This window comes from Oncorhynchus masou, chromosome 24, assembly GCF_036934945.1.
Source record: "Oncorhynchus masou masou isolate Uvic2021 chromosome 24, UVic_Omas_1.1, whole genome shotgun sequence".
NCBI lineage: Eukaryota > Metazoa > Chordata > Actinopteri > Salmoniformes > Salmonidae > Oncorhynchus > Oncorhynchus masou.
Genome location: NC_088235.1, coordinates 23,317,103 through 23,337,578, shown reverse-complemented (window position 1 = coordinate 23,337,578; position 20,476 = coordinate 23,317,103).

Below are 20,476 nucleotides of genomic sequence, written 5' to 3'. Positions count from 1 at the left end.
TACCCAAAATGTTTGACCCAAGTAAAACAATTTGAAGGTAATGCTACCAAATACTAATTGAGAGTATGTAAACTTCTGACCATTTGGGAATGTGACGAAAGAAACAAAAGCTGAAATAAATCATTCTCTATACTATTATTCTGAAATGTCATATTCTAAAAATAATGTGGTTATCCTAACTGACCTAAGACAGGGAATTTTTACTAGGATTAAATGTCAGGGATTGTGAAAAACTGAGTTTAAATGTAGTTGGCTAAGGTGCATGTAAACTTCCGACTTCAAATGTTCATTATAAAGATGTTGAATATTCATTTGATCAGGAAATGTAAAACTGGTGAATTTGAGGTTTAAGTAGATAATTTCCACTTTGAATTGTCAGACTTGATTTTCCCTGACATAATTCTTTCCCCCTAAAATATTAATTAATTATAATCCATGTAATGTTTCCCGCACATTCCTGTACCCCTCACATTGACTTGGGACCGGTACCCCCTGTATATAGTCTCGTTATTGTTCTTTTATTGTTGCTCTTTTATCTTTAACTTTTTTTTGTAAATATTTTCTTAACCAAAAATGCAGTTAAGAAATATTAGAGTTAAGGACTTGTAAGTAAGCCTTTCACCCTAAGGTCTACACCTGTTGCTGCAGCATTAAACACCCACTCACACACAGACCCCCCTCCCCACACACACACACACACACACACACACACACACACACACACACACACACACACACACACACACACACACACACACACAAAACTCCAACACAGCAAAAAACACATTACATGAGCACCGGCTGACCTCTGCTGAGGTGTCACCAGGGAGTTTGCCCCATGGCCTTGTCAACATCTTTTGCTGAGGAAAAACAAAGGACCCCGAAGAACCAATCTCATTTGCACTGAAATTAGGCTTCCTGGATCAACAAAAAGAGGAGTGGAGAGAGAGGAGAGAGAGGAGGGAGATGGGAGAGAGAGGAGGGAGATGGGAGAGAGAGGAGGGAGGAGAGAGAGGAGGGAGCAGAGAGAGAAGGAAGTGGGAGGAAGAGGGAGGAGAGAGAAAGAGGAGGGAGGAAGGAGGAGAGAGGAGGAATAGGAGGGAGAAAAAGAGAAGTGAGAGCACTGGTGTGTGAGAACTGTGTGGCTCAGTTGGTAGAGCATGACAGTTGCAATGCCAGGGTTGTGTGTTCGATTTCCACGGTGGACCAGTATTACAAATGTATGAGCTCACTACTGTATGTCACTCTGGATAAGAGAGAATGGGGAAAATGTAAGCACTTAAGGTGGCACACACACCAGTGCTGTGGAGCAGAGCCCAGTGTGAGATGCTTTCTAATGATCATATGGCAGTGATACAGTCACATATGAGTGCATGTCAATGTTGTGTTTGAGAGTGATACTCAGTTATTAGGCCCTCATTGGAAGAAAGTACTGTAAGTATTTAAAGTACAAACAAATGTATTTTACTAGGCAAGTCATTTAAGAACAAATTCTTATTTTCAGTGACGGCCTAGGAACAGTGGGTTAACTGCCTGTTCAGGGGCAGAACGACAGATTTGTACCTTGTTAGCTCGGGGATTCGAACTTGCAACCTTTCGATTACTAGTCCAACGCTCTAACCACTAGGCTTCCCTGCCGCCCCGATAAAAGGGTGAGTCAGTACACATTTTTCTTCAAATGCACCAACATTTGTATTATATGTAAATATTTATGATTAGATAATACCATAATGTAGTTATTTTGTTAGTTTTCCATATTAGAGAAATCATATTTTTACCAAAAGCCATTTTAGCTGTTGCGCTAGATGTTCGGTCAGAACAGATTCGCACATCTATGCAGATGTTGACTCCCTCAGAGGCAGGTGTTTCTGGGCAACCCCTCTGAACTTGCCGGGGCAGGCCTGCTCCCTCCGTGACTAAAGCCAGTGTGAGAAACGTGCTAACAAACGTTTCTTCTATGAAACTAAATGAATACTGCACTCTGACCCACAAAATGTACTTGCGAGATTCATGATAGTGCTGTTAGACAAAGCAAGGAAAGTGGACTTCAAAACGTGATGTCGTTTTATTGGAATTTGCAGCTGTTGTTGGTGAGTAATTAATCTGCTAGCAGTAAATTCAGCTCAAGCGTAGTCTGCTCTACTCTTTTCCAACCCTTGTCTCTTTCAAAGGCATTCTTCCCTACCTCTACATTCCCCTGCCACTCCAGAGAACATTCCCTTCCTCCTTGCTCCGTCCACATGGATCCACATGCATGGGAAAGGAAGAAAAGATTAGCCAGGTTTCCACAGAGACACGTCTCTCTCCTCCCAGTCTGAGACACCAACACAACACACAGAGACACGTCTCTCTCCCCCCAGTCTGAGACACTAACACAACACACAGAGACACGTCTCTCTCCTCCCAGTCTGAGACACCAACACAACACACAGAGACACGTCTCTCTCCTCCCAGTCTGAGACACCAACACAACACACAGAGACACATCTCTCTCCTCCCAGTCTGAGACATTAACACAACACACAGAGACACGTCTCTCTCCCCCCAGTCTGAGACACTAACACAACACACAGAGACACGTCTCTCTCCTCCCAGTCTGAGACACTAACACAACACACAGAGACACATCTCTCTCCTCCCAGTCTGAGACACTAACACAACACACAGACGTTGATACTACGACGCTACATCTCTCACCCTTGGCTTCCCTTACAATACGACTTCTGTCACTCAGGTGTGAGCAGCCGCAGCCTTGGTGTTTTATCCAGGTGTGAGCAGCAGCAGCCTTGATGTTTTATCCAGGTGTGAGCAGCAGCAGCCTTGGTGTTTTATCCAGGTTTGAACGGCAGCAGCCTTGGTGTTTTATCCAGGTGTGAGCAGCAGCAGCCTTGATGTTTTATCCAGGTGTGAGCAGCAGCAGCCTTGGTGTTTTATCCAGGTTTGAGCGGCAGCAGCCTTGGTGTTTTATCCAGGTTTGAGCGGCAGCAGCCTTGATGTTTTATCCAGGTGTGAGCAGCAGCCTTGGTGTTTTATCCAGGTGTGAGCGGCAGCAGCCTTGGTGTTTTATCCAGGTGTGAGCAGCAGCCTTGGTGTTTTATCCAGGTGTGAGTAGCAGCAGCCTTGATGTTTTATCCAGGTGTGAGCAGCAGCAGCCTTGGTGTTTTATCCAGGTGTGAGCAGCAGCAGCCTTGGTGTTTTATCCAGGTGTGAGCAGCAGCAGCCTTGATGTTTTATCCAGGTGTGAGCAGAAGCAGCATTGATGTTTTATCCAGGTGTGAGCAGCAGCAGCATTGATGTTTTATCCAGGTGTGAGCAGCAGCAGCCTTGGTGTTTTATCCAGGTGTGAGCAGCAGCAGCATTGATGTTTTATCCAGGTGTGAGCAGCAGCAGCATTGATGTTTTATCCAGGTGTGAGCAGCAGCAGCATTGATGTTTTATCCAGGTGTGAGCAGCAGCAGCCTTGGTGTTTTATCCAGGTGTGAGCAGCAGCAGCCTTGGTGTTTTATCCAGGTGTGAGCAGCAGCAGCATTGATGTTTTATCCAGGTGTGAGCAGCAGCAGCCTTGGTGTTTTATCCAGGTGTGAGCAGCAGCAGCCTTGATGTTTTATCCAGGTGTGAGCAGCAGCAGCCTTGGTGTTTTATCCAGGTTTGAGCGGCAGCAGCCTTGGTGTTTTATCCAGGTTTGAGCGGCAGCAGCCTTGGTGTTTTATCCAGGTTTGAGCGGCAGCATCCTTGATGGTTTATCCAGGTGTGAGCAGCAGCAGCCTTGGTGTTTTATCCAGGTTTGAGCGGCAGCAGCCTTGGTGTTTTATCCAGGTTTGAGCGGCAGCATCCTTGATGTTTTATCCAGGTTTGAGCGGCAGCAGCCTTGGTGTTTTATCCAGGTGTGAGCAGCAGCAGCCTTGATGTTTTATCCAGGTTTGAGCGGCAGCAGCCTTGGTGTTTTGTCCAGGTTTGAGCGGCAGCAGCCTTGATGTTTTATCCAGGTGTGAGCAGCAGCAGCCTTGGTGTTTTATCCAGGTTTGAGCGGCAGCAGCCTTGGTGTTTTATCCAGGTTTGAGAAGCAGCATCCTTGATGTTTTATCCAGGTTTGAGTGGCAGCAGCCTTGGTGTTTTATCCAGGTGTGAGCAGCAGCAGCCTTGATGTTTTATCCAGGTTTGAGCGGCAGCAGCCTTGGTGTTTTATCCAGGTTTGAGCGGCAGCAGCCTTGATGTTTTATCCAGGTTTGAGCGGCAGCAGCCTTGATGTTTTATCCAGGTTTGAGCGGCAGCAGCCTTGGTGTTTTATCCAGGTTTGAGCGGCAGCATCCTTGATGTTTTATCCAGGTGTGAGCGGCAGCAGCCTTGATGTTTTATCCAGGTGTGAGCAGCAGCAGCATTGATGTTTTATCCAGGTGTGAGCAGCAGCAGCATTGGTGTTTTATCCAGGTTTGAGCGGCAGCAGCCTTGGTGTTTTATCCAGGTTTGAGCGGCAGCATCCTTGATGTTTTATCCAGGTGTGAGCGGCAGCAGCCTTGATGTTTTATCCAGGTGTGAGCAGCAGCAGCATTGATGTTTTATCCAGGTGTGAGCAGCAGCAGCCTTGGTGTTTTATCCAGGTTTGAGCGGCAGCAGCCTTGGTGTTTTATCCAGGTTTGAGCGGCAGCAGCCTTGGTGTTTTATCCAGGTTTGAGCGGCAGCATCCTTGATGTTTTATCCAGGTGTGAGCAGCAGCAGCCTTGGTGTTTTATCCAGGTTTGAGCGGCAGCAGCCTTGGTGTTTTATCCAGGTGTGAGCAGCAGCAGCCTTGATGTTTTATCCAGGTTTGAGCGGCAGCAGCCTTGGTGTTTTATCCAGGTTTGAGCGGCAGCAGCCTTGATGTTTTATCCAGGTTTGAGCGGCAGCAGCCTTGATGTTTTATCCAGGTTTGAGCGGCAGCAGCCTTGGAGTTTTATCCAGGTTTGAGCGGCAGCATCCTTGATGTTTTATCCAGGTGTGAGCGGCAGCAGCCTTGATGTTTTATCCAGGTGTGAGCAGCAGCAGCATTGATGTTTTATCCAGGTGTGAGCAGCAGCAGCCTTGGTCTTTTATCCAGGTTTGAGCGGCAGCAGCCTTGGTGTTTTATCCAGGTTTGAGCGGCAGCAGCCATGGTGTTTTATGCAACACTTTTCACAGTCTATCTGTTTATTTATTTACCCTAAGCTTCTCTTGGGATGCATCCCAAATGGTACACTATTCCTTATTATTAATATCATTGTATATAGTGCACTACTTTAGACCAGAGAGAAATGCACTATATAGAGACTAATAGGTTGCCATTTGGGATGCACCCTCCTTTTCTTCTCTCTGAAATCTCCTCTCATGTTCTGGTTCCACAGTGTTCGGGGATCTCTCTCTATCTATTCTATTATTAATGTATGTCTAGGCTACAGCAGTAATCCTGACTGACACTAAGTCTGTCTAGATTTAGAGTCATGAAACTTTTATCACTAAATGTACAGTCCTGCTCTCTCATCTTCACTGTCTTTCTATCTTTCTGCCTACCTTTCTCTGTCTAAACACCTTTAGTCAGGACTCTGCTAGACCCATTCCTTCACACACACACACACACACACACACACACACACACACACACACACACACACACACACACACACACACACACACACACACACACACACACACACACACACACACACACACACACACACACACACACACACACACACACACACAGAGACACACACACACACAGACACAGAGACACACACACACACACAGTTTATCACTGCCCTCTGGGCTGATGGGAGTGTTTACTGTGCCATCTCTAGACTGTGATCTCCCTGGCCAGGTGGACATGTCTTCAGATACAGTAGCCAGGAGGGAGAGAGGGAGAGAGGGAGGGAGGAAGGAAGTGAGCGAGGAAGGGTGGTGGGGGAGAACTGTTGAACACACATCAGCTGTTGTTCACACTTACTAACAAGGAATTTCACCCTAGATCTGTTTTGTCCTCTCTCCTCCTTGAAATCCTGGGGGCCACACGTGTCAAGGAGATGACTGTCTGTCTCGCTGGCTCCGTGCTAAGGTTTTTACTAAGGTGAGACATGTCGGTCGGGGCCCTGGACTACACTGTCACCACTTGATATTAGTGAGCCAAAATAACAATCCTGGTTTCATTGTGAAGTCTGATTATGCACTTCAGTCTTATGGTACAACATGTCCTATTCATTCACACAGAATCCTTCTGACATACTCAATCCGCTTTGATTTGGTCTTTGCTCATTTGATGATTACGCTATTAGAATGTAGCAACATGAAGCGGGAACTAACTGCCCCACATTCTGCTGGAGACTATACCACACAGGCAACTGCCTTGCCCAAGGCCAGAACCAGAGAACAGAGAAGAAAGTCATCATGGAAAACATGAAAATAATCATGGCCTGTTGGGAGGGGGGGTGAGTGAGACAGGATGAGAGAGAGAAATCCCCTTTTTTCTTGGAGGAGGCAAAAACACTTCATGCCGTACACTTGTATTTGTATGGAGGAAGACCGAGGTTATGACTTTGCCCTCAGTACGTTTTAGGACAGTGCCGGTAATCTTCTGCAGCGTTTTTTTCTTCATATTTCAGTGAAAACAATCTTTAAAAACTCACTGAACTTTTCAAGTGTGGAAAGAGCAAGGCCCTGGCCTCCGTATCTGTTCATTTCCTTTGGCTTGGTGAGAAAGAAGCGGGGCAGAGGGTAGGGGTATTCGATCAACCTTTATCGCTCATTGATGTACATTTATCGAGCGTTAAGTGGCAGCCACTATAGAGCTATTAACCTCCTTTATCAAGGACAGAAAGGTCCTTTAATTGGCTGTCAGGGTCATGTCTCTGTGGAACTCCACTAGTATAAAGAAACAAGGGAGGCAGGCAGGGAGGATACAGGCAGGGAGGGAGACAGGAAGGACGGGAGGCAGAGATAGGCTGTTTAGAAAAGCAACCCACCAATTATTAACTTCCTTTATTCCTCCACTTGCTCCTCCTCTTCCTCATCCACCTAATCATCATCCTACTCTTCCTCCTCCACCTAATCCCTCTCCTCCTCCTCCGCCTCTTCCTCCTCCTCCTGCTCCTCCTCCCCCGTTCTAGTGTGCTTCACCAGGGAGCAGTACTGTATCATTTCAATCATTTTAGTCAATAAGATTCTTGCTACGTAAGCTTAACTTTCTGAACACTAGAGACGTGTAGTCCACTTGTCATTCCAATCTCCTTTGCATTAGCGTAGCCTCTTCTGTAGCCTGTCAACTATGTGTCTATCTATCCCTGTTCTCTCCTCTTTGCACAGACCATACAAACGATCCACACCACGTGGCCGCGGCCACCCTAATCTGGTGGTCCCAGCGCGCACGACCCACGTGGAGTTCCAGGCCTCCGGTAGCCTCTGGAACTGCCGATCAGCGGCCAACAAGGCAGAGTTCATCTCAGCCTATGCCTCCCTCCAGTCCCTCGACTTCTTGGCACTGACGGAAACATGGATCACCACAGATAACACTGCTACTCCTACTGCCCTCTCTTCGTCCGCCCACGTGTTCTCGCACACCCCGAGAGCTTCTGGTCAGCGGGGTGGTGGCACCGGGATCCTCATCTCTCCCAAGTGGTCATTCTCTCTTTCTCCCCTTACCCATCTGTCTATCGCCTCCTTTGAATTCCATGCTGTCACAGTTACCAGCCCTTTCAAGCTTAACATCCTTATCATTTATCGCCCTCCAGGTTCCCTCGGAGAGTTCATCAATGAGCTTGATGCCTTGATAAGCTCCTTTCCTGAGGACGGCTCACCTCTCACAGTCCTGGGCGACTTTAACCTCCCCACGTCTACCTTTGACTCATTCCTCTCTGCCTCCTTCTTTCCACTCCTCTCCTCTTTTGACCTCACCCTCTCACCTTCCCCCCCTACTCACAAGGCAGGCAATACGCTCGACCTCATCTTTACTAGATGATGTTCTTCCACTAACCTCATTGCAACTCCCCTCCAAGTCTCCGACCACTACCTTGTATCCTTTTCCCTCTCGCTCTCATCCAACACTTCCCACACTGCCCCTACTCGGATGGTATCGCGCCGTCCCAACCTTCGCTCTCTCTCCCCGCTACTCTCTCCTCTTCCATCCTATCATCTCTTCCCTCTGCTCATACCTTCTCCAACCTATCTCCTGATTCTGCCTCCTCAACCCTCCTCTCTTCCCTTTCTGCATCCTTTGACTCTCTATGTCCCCTATCCTCCAGGCCGGCTCGGTCCTCCCTCCCGCTCCGTGGCTCGACGACTCATTGCGAGCTCACAGAACAGAGCTCCGGGCAGCCGAGCGGAAATGGAGGAAAACTCGCCTCCCTGCGGACCTGGCATCCTTTCACTCCCTCCTCTCTACATTTTCCTCCTCTGTCTCTGCTGCTAAAGCCACTTTCTACCACTCTAAATTCCAAGCATCTGCCTCTAACCCTAGGAAGCTCTTTGCCACCTTCTCCTCCCTCCTGAATCCTCCTCCCCCCTCCCCCCTCCTCCCTCTCTGCAGATGACTTCGTCAACCATTTTGAAAAGAAGGTCGACGACATCCGATCCTCGTTTGCTAAGTCAAACGACACCGCTGGTTCTGCTCACACTGCCCTACCCTGTGCTCTGACCTCTTTCTCCCCTCTCTCTCCAGATGAAATCTCGCTTCTTGTGACGGCCGGCCGCCCAACAACCTGCCCGCTTGACCCTATCCCCTCCTCTCTTCTCCAGACCATTTCCGGAGACCTTCTCCCTTACCTCACCTCGCTCATCAACTCATCCCTGACCACTGGCTACGTCCCTTCCGTCTTCAAGAGAGCGAGAGTTGCACCCCTTCTGAAAAAACCTACACTCGATCCCTCCGATGTCAACAACTACAGACCAGTATCCCTTCTTTCTTTTCTCTCCAAAACTCTTGAACGTGCCGTCCTTGGCCAGCTCTCCCGCTATCTCTCTCAGAATGACCTTCTTGATCCTAATCAGTCAGGTTTCAAGACTAGTCATTCAACTGAGACTGCTCTTCTCTGTATCACGGAGGCGCTCCGCACTGCTAAAGCTAACTCACTCTCCTCTGCTCTCATCCTTCTAGACCTATCGGCTGCCTTCGATACTGTGAACCATCAGATCCTCCTCTCCACCCTCTCCGAGTTGGGCATCTCCGATGCGGCCCACGCTTGGATTGCGTCCTACCTGACAGGTCGCTCCTACCAGGTGGCGTGGCGAGAATCTGTCTCCTCGCCACGCGCTCTCACCACTGGTGTCCCCCAGGGCTCTGTTCTAGGCCCTCTCCTATTCTCGCTATACACCAAGTCACTTGGCTCTGTCATAACCTCACATGGTCTCTCCTATCATTGCTATGCAGACGACACACAATTAATCTTCTCCTTTCCCCCTTCTGATGACCAGGTGGCGAATCGCATCTCTGCATGTCTGGCAGACATATCAGTGTGGATGACGGATCACCACCTCAAGCTGAACCTCGGCAAGACGGAGCTGCTCTTCCTCCCGGGGAAGGACTGCCCGTTCCATGATCTCGCCATCACGGTTGACAACTCCATTGTGTCCTCCTCCCCCCAGAGCGCTAAGAACCTTGGCGTGATCCTGGACAACACCCTGTCGTTCTCAACCAACATCATGGCGGTGGCCCGTTCCTGTAGGTTCATGCTCTACAACATCCGCAGAGTACGACCCTGCCTCACACAGGAAGCGGCGCAGGTCCTAATCCAGGCACTTGTCATCTCCCGTCTGGATTACTGCAACTCGCTGTTGGCTGGGCTCCCTGCCTGTGCCATTAAACCCCTACAACTCATCCAGAACGCCGCAGCCCGTCTGGTGTTCAACCTTCCCAAGTTCTCTCACGTCACCCCGCTCCTCCGCTCTCTCCAATGGCTTCCAGTTGAAGCTCGCATCCGCTACAAGACCATGGTGCTTGCCTATGGAGCTGTGAGGGGAACGGCACCGCAGTACCTCCAGGCTCTGATCAGGCCCTACACCCAAACAAGGGCACTGCGTTCATCCACCTCTGGCCTGCTCGCCTCCCTACCACTGAGGAAGTACAGTTCCCGCTCAGCCCAGTCAAAACTGTTCGCTGCTCTGGCCCCCAATGGTGGAACAAACTCCCTCACGACGCCAGGACAGCGGAGTCAATCACCACCTTCCGGAGACACCTGAAACCCCACCTCTTCAAGGTATACCTAGGATAGGATAAGTAATCCTTCTCACCCCCCCTTAAATGATTTAGATGCACTATTGTAAAGTGGCTGTTCCACTGGATGTCAGAAGGTGAATTCACCAATTTGTAAGTCGCTCTGGATAAGAGCGTCTGCTAAATGACTTAAATGTAAATGTAACATGAAGACTGCCTCAACCACAGGAAGTAGAACAGTACCTCTACTACTGGATGGATGGGAGACTCAGAGTGAAAGGCTTTTTAAGGTTACTTCCTCTTTTCATTTCTTTCTACATGTTAAACATTTCTATCTGTTTTTCTCTCATTTGCTCCCTGCCTCCCTGCTTCCCTCTCTCCCTCTCTTACAACTTTCCTATGTTGTTTTCTCTCTCACTGATTCTCTCCAGCACTACGTGGAGTCCTCAACTCCTGTCCTCCCCTGCCTAGGGGACTTGAGACGGGTAGGACTAGGAATGACTTGAGACAGGTTGGACTAGGAATGACTTGAGACAGGTAGGACTAGGAATGACTTGAGACAGGTAGGACTAGGAATGACTTGAGACAGGTAGGACTAGGAATGACTTGAGACAGGTAGGACTAGGAATGACTTGAGACAGGTAGGACTAGGAATGACTTGAGACAGGTAGGACTAGGAATGACTTGAGACGGGTAGGACTAGGAATGACTTGAGACAGGTAGGACTAGGAATGACTTGAGACGGGTAGGACTAGGAATGACTTGAGACAGGTAGGACTAGTAATGACTTGAGACAGGTAGGACTAGGAATGACTTGAGACAGGTAGGACTAGGAATGACTTGAGACGGGTAGGACTAGGAATGACTTGAGACAGGTTGGACTAGGAATGACTTGAGACAGGTAGGACTAGGAATGACTTGAGAGTGTGTAGGACTAGGAATGACTTGAGACAGGTAGGACTAGGAATGACTTGAGACAGGTAGGACTAGGAATGACTTGAGACAGGTAGGACTAGGAATGATATGAGACAGGTAGGACTAGGAATGACTTGAGACAGGTAGGACTAGGAATGACTTGAGACAGGTAGGACTAGGAATGACTTGAGACAGGTAGGACTAGGAATGACTTGAGACAGGTAGGACTAGGAATGACTTGAGACAGGTAGGACTAGGAATGACTTGAGACAGGTAGGACTAGGAATGACTTGAGACAGGTAGGACTAGGAATGACTTGAGACAGGTTGGACTAGGAATGACTTGAGACAGGTAGGACTAGGAATGACTTGAGACAGGTAGGACTAGGAATGACTTGAGACAGGTAGGACTAGGAATGACTTGAGACAGGTTGGACTAGGAATAGGAAAGCTGCTCAATGACTTGAGCTAAAGTGTTGATTTCACTCCCTTGATTACTGTGTGTTAATGGCGTGCCTACATCGTTTGCATGTGTGTCCCACACCTCACACACACACACACACACACACACACACACACACACACACACACACACACACACACACACACACACACACACACACACACACACACACACACACACACGGGGTCTCTGCCCCCTATTTGTGGGAGATGAGTCTCGATGGGCAGTCTATGCTAGATAGACGTCAGCAGCTTATTACTGGGGACAGCCAGCCACCCTCAGGCCTGGAGAAAGGCTATGAATAAATGTACTGCACGAATGCACTGACCTTGTAACTGTTAGTGACATTGAACTGTTCAAACACTGCACTGATGCAGACAATTGATATAGTCGTCATTAAAAAAATGAAAAAATGAGCTAAATCCATCTTCACCCTGTCTCAGAGAAAACCCCATAATGGACCTGATGTCCATGTCAGGGCTGGGGGTGGTACAGCTGAGAAGGTTCCACCACTAAACCACCTCAAACAGACCCAGACCCAAGCTGAACCCAAGCTGATGGGGCAAAGGAAGGCATGCCTCTCATCAGGGTAGGTTGGACTCAGTGGGTCCTGGACGGGCCGGAGGAAGTGGGGACGCAGGGGGATGATTTCCAGATTGAAGAGAGGAAAGTGGATGTTCACTACTCAGTTTGGAGGTCTGCAGAAGAAGAGAGAAATTGAGGTGGGTTTTTTTAAGTTCCCCTCACTCTGACATTACCCAAACATGAAAGCAAGGATGGTCTATTTCCCCTGGGGACTCAATGGTGTTTATGATAAATACTGTATATGATTTTGGGAGAATAATCCAAAATGTGAAAACACATACGTACACACACACGCACAAACGAAAGGAGTGGAGAGCTAACGTTATGAAGATAAATGAATTGAGACAGGAGTTAGGACGTTAACACTCCCAGAGACTTGGGGAACCTGACTTCTATCTTCTTCCACATCTGGTGAAACTCTAATGCCTTGGGACAGAATAACAACCATTACATGAAGCTGAAATGAACTGATGAGGTAGAAATAGAGGGAGAGAGAAGGTTTTTGCATCTGACTGTCTCTCACACACATACCCTTAATAACAGCTGGTCTGGCCCCACTTTGACTAAGCATAAGATATTGCCTCATCTGTAAATGAATGTTTTAAAATCAAATCAAAGTTTATTTGTCGCATACACAGATTGGCAGATGTCTTAGGGCTTGCAATCCCGTTAACGGGATGATATGACAAAAGCCAGTGAAAGTGCAGGGCGCCAAATTCAAAACAACAGAAATCTCATAATTAAAATTCCTCAAACATACATGTATCTTATATCGTTTTACAGGTAATCTTGTTGTTAATCCCACCACAGTGTCCGATTTCAAATAGGCTTTACAGGGACAGCACCACAAATGATTATGTTAGGTCACCACCAAGCTAAAGAGAAACTCAGCCATTTTTCCAGCCAAAGAGAGGAGTCACAAAAAGCACAAATAGAGATTAAATTAATCACTAACCTTTGATGATCTTCACTAGATGACACTCATAGGACTTCATGTTACACAATACATGTATGTTTTGTTTGATAAAGTTCATATTTATACGAAAAAATCTGAGTTTACATTGGCGCGTTTCGTTCACTAGTTCCAAAAACATCCAGTGATTTAGCATAGCCACATCGATTCAACAGAAATACTCATCATATATGTAGATGATAATACAAGTTATACACATGGAGTTATAGATATACCTCTCCTTAAAATGCAACCGCTGTGTCAGATTTCAAAAAAACTTTACGGAAAAAGCAACCCATGCAATAATCTAAGACGGAAAATAAATAAAACGTTCCGCCATGTTGGAGTCAACAGAAACCAGAAATCACATGATAAATATTCCCTTACTTTTGATGATCTTCATCATAATGCACTCCCAGGAATCCTAGTTCCACAATAAATGCTTGATTTGTTCAATAATGTCCATTATTTATGTCCAAGTAGCTACTTTTGTTAGCGCGTTAGGAACACATATCCAAACGCTCATGCAGGTCCCGCATAACTTCAGACAAAAACGTCAAAAAGTTATATCAGGGCAGCAGGGTAGCCTAGTGGTTAGAGCTTTGGACTAGTAACCAAAAGGTTGTAAGTTCGAATCCCCCAGCTGATAAGGTACAAATCTGTCGTTCTGCACCCTGAACAGGCAGGTAACCCACTGTTCCTAGACCGTCATTGAAAATAAGAATTTGTTCTTAACTGACTTGCCTAGTAAAATTAAAAAAATAATAATAATATTACAGGTCGAAGAAACATTTCAAACTAAGTATAGAGTCAATTTTCAGGATGTTTTTGTCATTAAACTTCAATAAGTTCCAACCGGAGAATTCCTTTGTGTCTATAGAAGCAATGGAATGCAGGTCGATATCATGTGGAATGCGCATGACCAGGAAATGGCTCTCTGCCAGTAACCTGACTCATTCATCTCTTATTCAGGCCCACAACACAGTAGAAACCTCATTCAAGTTTCTAAAGACGGTTGACATCTAGTGGAAGCCCTAGGAATTGCAACTACATCCATATCCCACTGTGAATTCAATAGGGTCTGGGTTGAATATCTACAAACCTCAGATTTCTCACTTCCTGTTTGGATTTCTCCTCAGGTTTTTGCCTGCCATATGAGTTCTGTTATACTCACAGACATCATTCAAACCCTTTAAGAAACTTCAGAGTGTTTTCTATCCAATACTACTAATGATATGCATATAATAACAACAGATACTGAGGAGCAGGCCGTTTACCCTGTGAACCTCTGAGGACCTATCATCCAAGCTACTCAATACTGCCCCTGCAGCCATAATAAGTTAAAGCAGGTACAGCGAAATACTTTTGTTTCTAGCTCACAATACTAATACTCACATATTCTCCCCAAAACAAGAAGAAACAAGACATTAAGAAATATCAAAACGAGCAATATCAGAGTCAGGGATGTAAATATGTGGTGTGTATAGACAGTGTGGACAATATATAAGTAAGAAAATCGATGTAGTTATATAGGATGAGCTATGTCCAGAATATGGTATGTAGAACAGTGGTTATATAGGATGAGCTATGTCCAGAATACAATATGTACAGCAGTGGTTATATAGGATGAGCTATGCCAGAATACAGTTTGTACAGCAGTGGTTATACAGGATGAGCTATGTCCAGAATACAGTATGTAGAGCAGTGGTTATATAGGATGAGCTATGTCCAGAATACAGTATGTAGAGCAGTGGTTATATAGAATGAGCTATGTCCAGAATACAGTATGTAGAGCAGAGGTTATATAGGATGAGCTATGTCCAGAATACAGTATTTAGAGCAGTGGTTATATAGGATGAGCTATGTCCAGAATACAGTATGTACAGCAGTGGTTATATAGGATGAGCTATGTCCAGAATACGGTATGTACAGCAGTGGTTATATAGGATGAGCTATGTCCAGGAATACAGTATTTAGAGCAGTGGTTATATAGGATGTGCTATGTCCAGAATACAGTATGTAGAGCAGTGGTTATATAGGATGAGCTATGTCCAGAATACTGTATGTACAGCAGTGGTTATATAGGATGAGCTATGTCCAGAATACAATTTGTACAGCAGTGGTTATATAGGATGAGCTATGTCCAGAATACAGTATGTAGAGCAGTGGATATATAGAATGAGCTATGTCCAGAATACAGTATGTAGAGCAGTGGTTATATAGGATGATCTATGTCCAGAATACAGTATGTACAGCAGTGATTATATAGGATGAGCTATGTCCAGAATATAGTATGTAGAACAGTGGTTATATAGGATGAGCTATGTCCAGAATACGGTATGTACAGCAGTGGTCATACAGGATGAGCAATTTCAGAGATAAAATAAAATGTCAACAGAATCATGTTGAAGGAATTCTAATCTTATCTGTTCCTAGCTACAGAAATGATTTCAAAACAATAAACAAGATGGCAACATTATTAAAGTGACCAGTTATCAATGACTCTATGCCTATGGAAAGAGTATACACACAAACTTTTTGTCATGTTTTGCTGCCTTGAAACTAAGTCTAAAAATGATTCAAATTAGATGCTTACCACAGTTGTTTCAAGTTGGCTGGATGTCCTTTGGGGTGGTGGACAATTCTTGATACACACAGGAAACTGTTGAGCATGGAAACCCCAGCAGTGTTGCAGTCCTTCACGCAGATTGGTGCGCCTGAAACCTACTACCATTCCCCTTTCAAAGGCACTAAAATATTTTGTCTTGCCCATTGTCATTAAAATCCTCTTGGAACTCTGGGGGCGGTATTTCATTATTGGATAAAAAACGTTCCCATTTTAAGCGCGATATTTTGTCACGAAAAGATGCTCGACTATGCATATAATTGACAGCTTTGGAAAGAAAACACTCTGACGTTTCCAAAACTGCAAATATATTGTCTGTGAGTGCCACAGAACTGATGCTACAGGCGAAACCAAGATGAAATTTCAAACAGGAAGTGCCCCAGATTTTGAAAGCGCTGTGTTCCAATGACTCCTTATATGGCTGTGACGAATGAGCTTAGACTTAGAGCTTAGACTTTCTGTCGTTTCCCCAAGATGTCTGCAGCATTGTGACGTATTTGTAGGCATATCATTGGAAGATTGACCATAAGACACTACATCTACCAGGTGGTCGCTTGGTGTCCTCCGTCGCAATTATTGCGTAATCTCCAGCTGCAGTATTTTTCCTTTTGTTTCTGAGGAGAAACCCAACTGCCACGAATGATTTATCATCGAATAGATATGTGAAAAACACCTTGAGGATTGATTCTAAAAAACGTTTGCCATGTTTCTGTCGATATTATGGAGTTAATTTGGAAAAAGGTTTGGCGTTATAGAAACTGCATTTTCAGATTTTTTTCTTAGCCAAACATGTTGAACAAAACGGAGCGATTTGTCCTACACAAATAATATTTTGGGGAAAAACTGAACATTTGCTATCTAACTGAGAGTCTCCTCATTGAAAACATCTGAAGTTCTTCAAAGGTAAATGATTTTATTTGAATGATTTTCTTGTTTTTGTGAAAATGTTGCTGGCTGAATTCTAGGCTTATAGCTATACTAGCTATCAACACTCTTACACAAATGCTTGTTTAGCTATGGTTGAAAAGCATATTTTGAAAATCTGAGATGACAGTGTTGTTAGCAAAAGTCTAAGCTTGAGAGCAAATATATTTATTTCATTTCATTTGCGATTTTCATGAATAGTTAACGTTGCGTTATGCTAATGAGCTTGAGGCTATAAATAGAATCCCGGCTCCGGGATTGCTCGACGCAAGAAGTTAATCTGCAATATGTTTCATAATTTTCTGCAAGCCCAACAGTTTCTCCCCTCCACGGGTGGAGACAGAATGTCCTGTAAGGAACACAGTAGTCCAGCTTGTCTGTTGATAGCTCCTCGTATCATTTGTTTCACACTTGCACCCTGCTTACATACTAAAAAGGAACAAAGTTCCTTGTTCTAATTCTGACTAAAACTACACACATCATCAGATTATAGTTTTATGATTCTAATAAATTTCATGCAAATGTATGGTTTCAAAGTGGAATGATTTAATCATTATCTTTAAACATATACATTATTTTATCACACCCCAACTATTTTTTGCTGTTTGCCTGTGAGATGTTTCCCTCTGAGGCACCCCCTCCGCGGGAAGGGGCAATAAGCAGACATTGCATTCCCCTGCTCAGTTGTTGCATGCATTAACTAATGGTTGAGCGCCACGTCCTTGACTGTGTCATCGGCTGACAGATTGATATAACATATGATGTGGTTAGCTGATACTTAAGTCAAAAGGCACTAGCACATCTGAGCTATCTTTGTTGCAGGTGCACGTTAACAGTAGAGTAAGATGAGAAAGAAAGAAGAAACCTGCACACTGCTCTTGCTAGTATGACTGCTCTTTATTAAGCTTTACGTATCGGCCTAACGGCCTTCATCAGAGCTTGGTTAGCTAATACCTATCCAGGCATTGTAAGATCTGTCAGTTGTCAGCAACGTCTAAGCTCTGGAAAGTGGCCTATGATTGGTTTATAATTTGAATCATACCAAACCTATGACCATACCCTTACTAGCATTAACCACCAGCTGCCAGAGCAGCTCACAGATCACTGCACCTGTACACAGCTCATCTGTAAATAGCCCATCCAATATACCTCATCCCCATACTGTATTTATGTATTTATTTATCTTGCTCCTTTGCACCCCAGTATCTCAACTTGCACATTATCTTCTGCACACCCTACCATTCCAGTGTTTAATTGCTATATTGTAATTACTTTGCCACCATGGCCTATTCATTGCCTTACCTCTCTTATCCTACCTCATTTGCACATGCTGTATATAGATGTTTCTACTGTATTATTGATTGTATGTTTGTTTATTCCATGTGTAACTCTGTGTTGTTGTATGTGTCGAACTGCTTTTCTTTATCTTGGCCAGGTCGCAGTTGCAAATGAGAACTTGTTCTCAACTAGCCTACCTGGTTAAATAAAGGTGAAATATATATATATTTGTTTTTTAATTAGTGCCCCCCCAGTTGGATGAAGTGACATCTCAAAAGTCTTTAGGCCTACAACATATAAATGTCTCCTAGCCTCCCAGGCATAGACTACTTTCTGTCCCTAACAGTAACACTGAAACTGACACTATATACAAACAAAATAGAAATGGTTTTATCAAACTGAAACTAAATAAAAAAAAAACAGTGAATCAAATAGAAAAATGTATATAACAGCTAATAAAAAATCACCAAACTATAATAACCTTGGTGTGTTCTCTCTGCTGTCTCCTGTAGTCCACGATCAGCTCCTTAGTTTTGTTGATATTGAGGTTATTTTCCCGGGCACCATTTGTAGGTTGGCTCTCACCTCCCTGTCCAACTGGTCTGCACCTGCTCTGAAGTTGCCATCTGTGCCGGCAGCCTTGTAAGAGTTAACACACCTGAATGTCTTACTCACGTCAGACACAAAGATGGAGAGCACACAGACCTCATGGGCGGCAGAGGCCAACTGTGTTTTACTATTAGGCTAGATACCCTCTGTGTCTCCGTCACACACACATCCAGACTCATGCAGTGGTCTAATGCTAATAATCACACATTAGATTAGATGTTACTCGCTCTTATACTAGACTAGGCTACAGTAAACGATTGTCCGGGACGGTTTCTCATCAGATTAGAGATTGAAGCCACCCATCCATCTGTGGAGAATGAGGCTTCTAACAGTGGAAAACAGTAGAATGTCCATCCCTGGTGTGTGTGTGTGTGTGTGTGTGTGTGTGTGTGTGTGTGTGTGTGTGTGTGTGTGTGTGTGTGTGTGTGTGTGTGTGTGTGTGTGTGTGTGTGTGTGTGTGTGTGTGTGTGTGTGTGTGTGTGTGTGTGTGTGTGTGTGTGTGGCTTTATCCCTATGCATTCTACATTATTAATGGACGTCAGTCAGCGTGTCTCTGACCAGACTTAAGTGTCTCTGCAGGGGCTCCTGCAGTAATCACAACACACACAAGCTTGTCTACACTCTACACTCCTTTATAAAACACAAACACACACCACAGGCTCACTGACTCCTATTGTTAATCTGCTGTCTAGTGTCCTCTACATGTTTATTGTCTGGGTTTGTTCTGTCTTCTATCAGTAACCTGTGATGTCTCTAAACCTTGTTCTGTCCTGTATCAGTAACCTGTGATGTCTCTAAACCTTGTTCTGTCCTCTATCAGCAACCTGTGATGTCTCTAAACCTTGTTCTGTCCTCTATCAGCAACCTGTGATGTCTCTAAACCTTGTTCTGTCCTCTATCAGTAACCTGTGATGTCTCTAAACCTTGTTCTGTCCTCTATCAGTAACCTGTGATGTCTCTAAACCTTGTTCTGTCTTCTATCAGTAACCTGTGATGTCTCTAAACCTTGTTCTGTCCTCTATCAGTAACCTGTGATGTCTCTAAACCTTGTTCTGTCCTCTATCAGTAACCTGTGATGTCTCTAAACCTTGTTCTGTCCTCTATCAGTAACCTGTGATGTCTCTAAACCTTGTTCTGTCCTCTATCAGTAACCTGTGATGTTCCAAACCTTGTTCTGTCCTCTATCAGTAACCTGTGATGTTCCAAACCTTGAGGAGCTACATTATACAGGTCCTGGTACCATGTTCCTTCATCTATTTAGCCATCACCACAGAGACATACAGCATTCAACCCACCATCACCACAGAGGCATACACTATTCACTGGAGGAGCAGTGTTATATAGACACACACATGCAGTACACATTTACTTATACGCACACGTGCTCACACAATGTGTGCAAGCATATAATATAGTAATCCTAAATACACACAAACAGACACTAACACAGACACATGTGGAAATTAACAGTCATTCTGGTAACACTGGACTGGCAGGTGTATCAACATCCTGTCTTGGTACTGTAAGTGCCCAAATTCACCTCTCTGTTCTTCAAACCCTTTTTCTCCTAAAGCCTTCTCTTTGTTCTGGCCGCCTGTCACCAACCTATATTGATATTTCCTCTAACGTCCCTCTCTAAAGGCTGATGGGACGGCGTCACTTCGCCACCATGTGAAAGGCAGCTGCAAGAAGGGTCTTGCCACATCCTAGGTCTGAGTGTAACAGCTAAAAACATCCTTTCAGTGTCACCCCCTGCGGGTACAATAACAGTATAGTACACTACACCTTACAGTACACCTGTCCGAATGACCAACAGACAAACAGCATCCTGTAATAGGTCTGGCATGTCACTCAACCAGCGGCAACACCTGGGCCACAGGGATCCTCAATACAACAACACTTACCAGGCCGAACACCTGGGCCACAGGAATCCCCAATACAACAACACTTTCCAGACCCAACACCTGGGCCACAG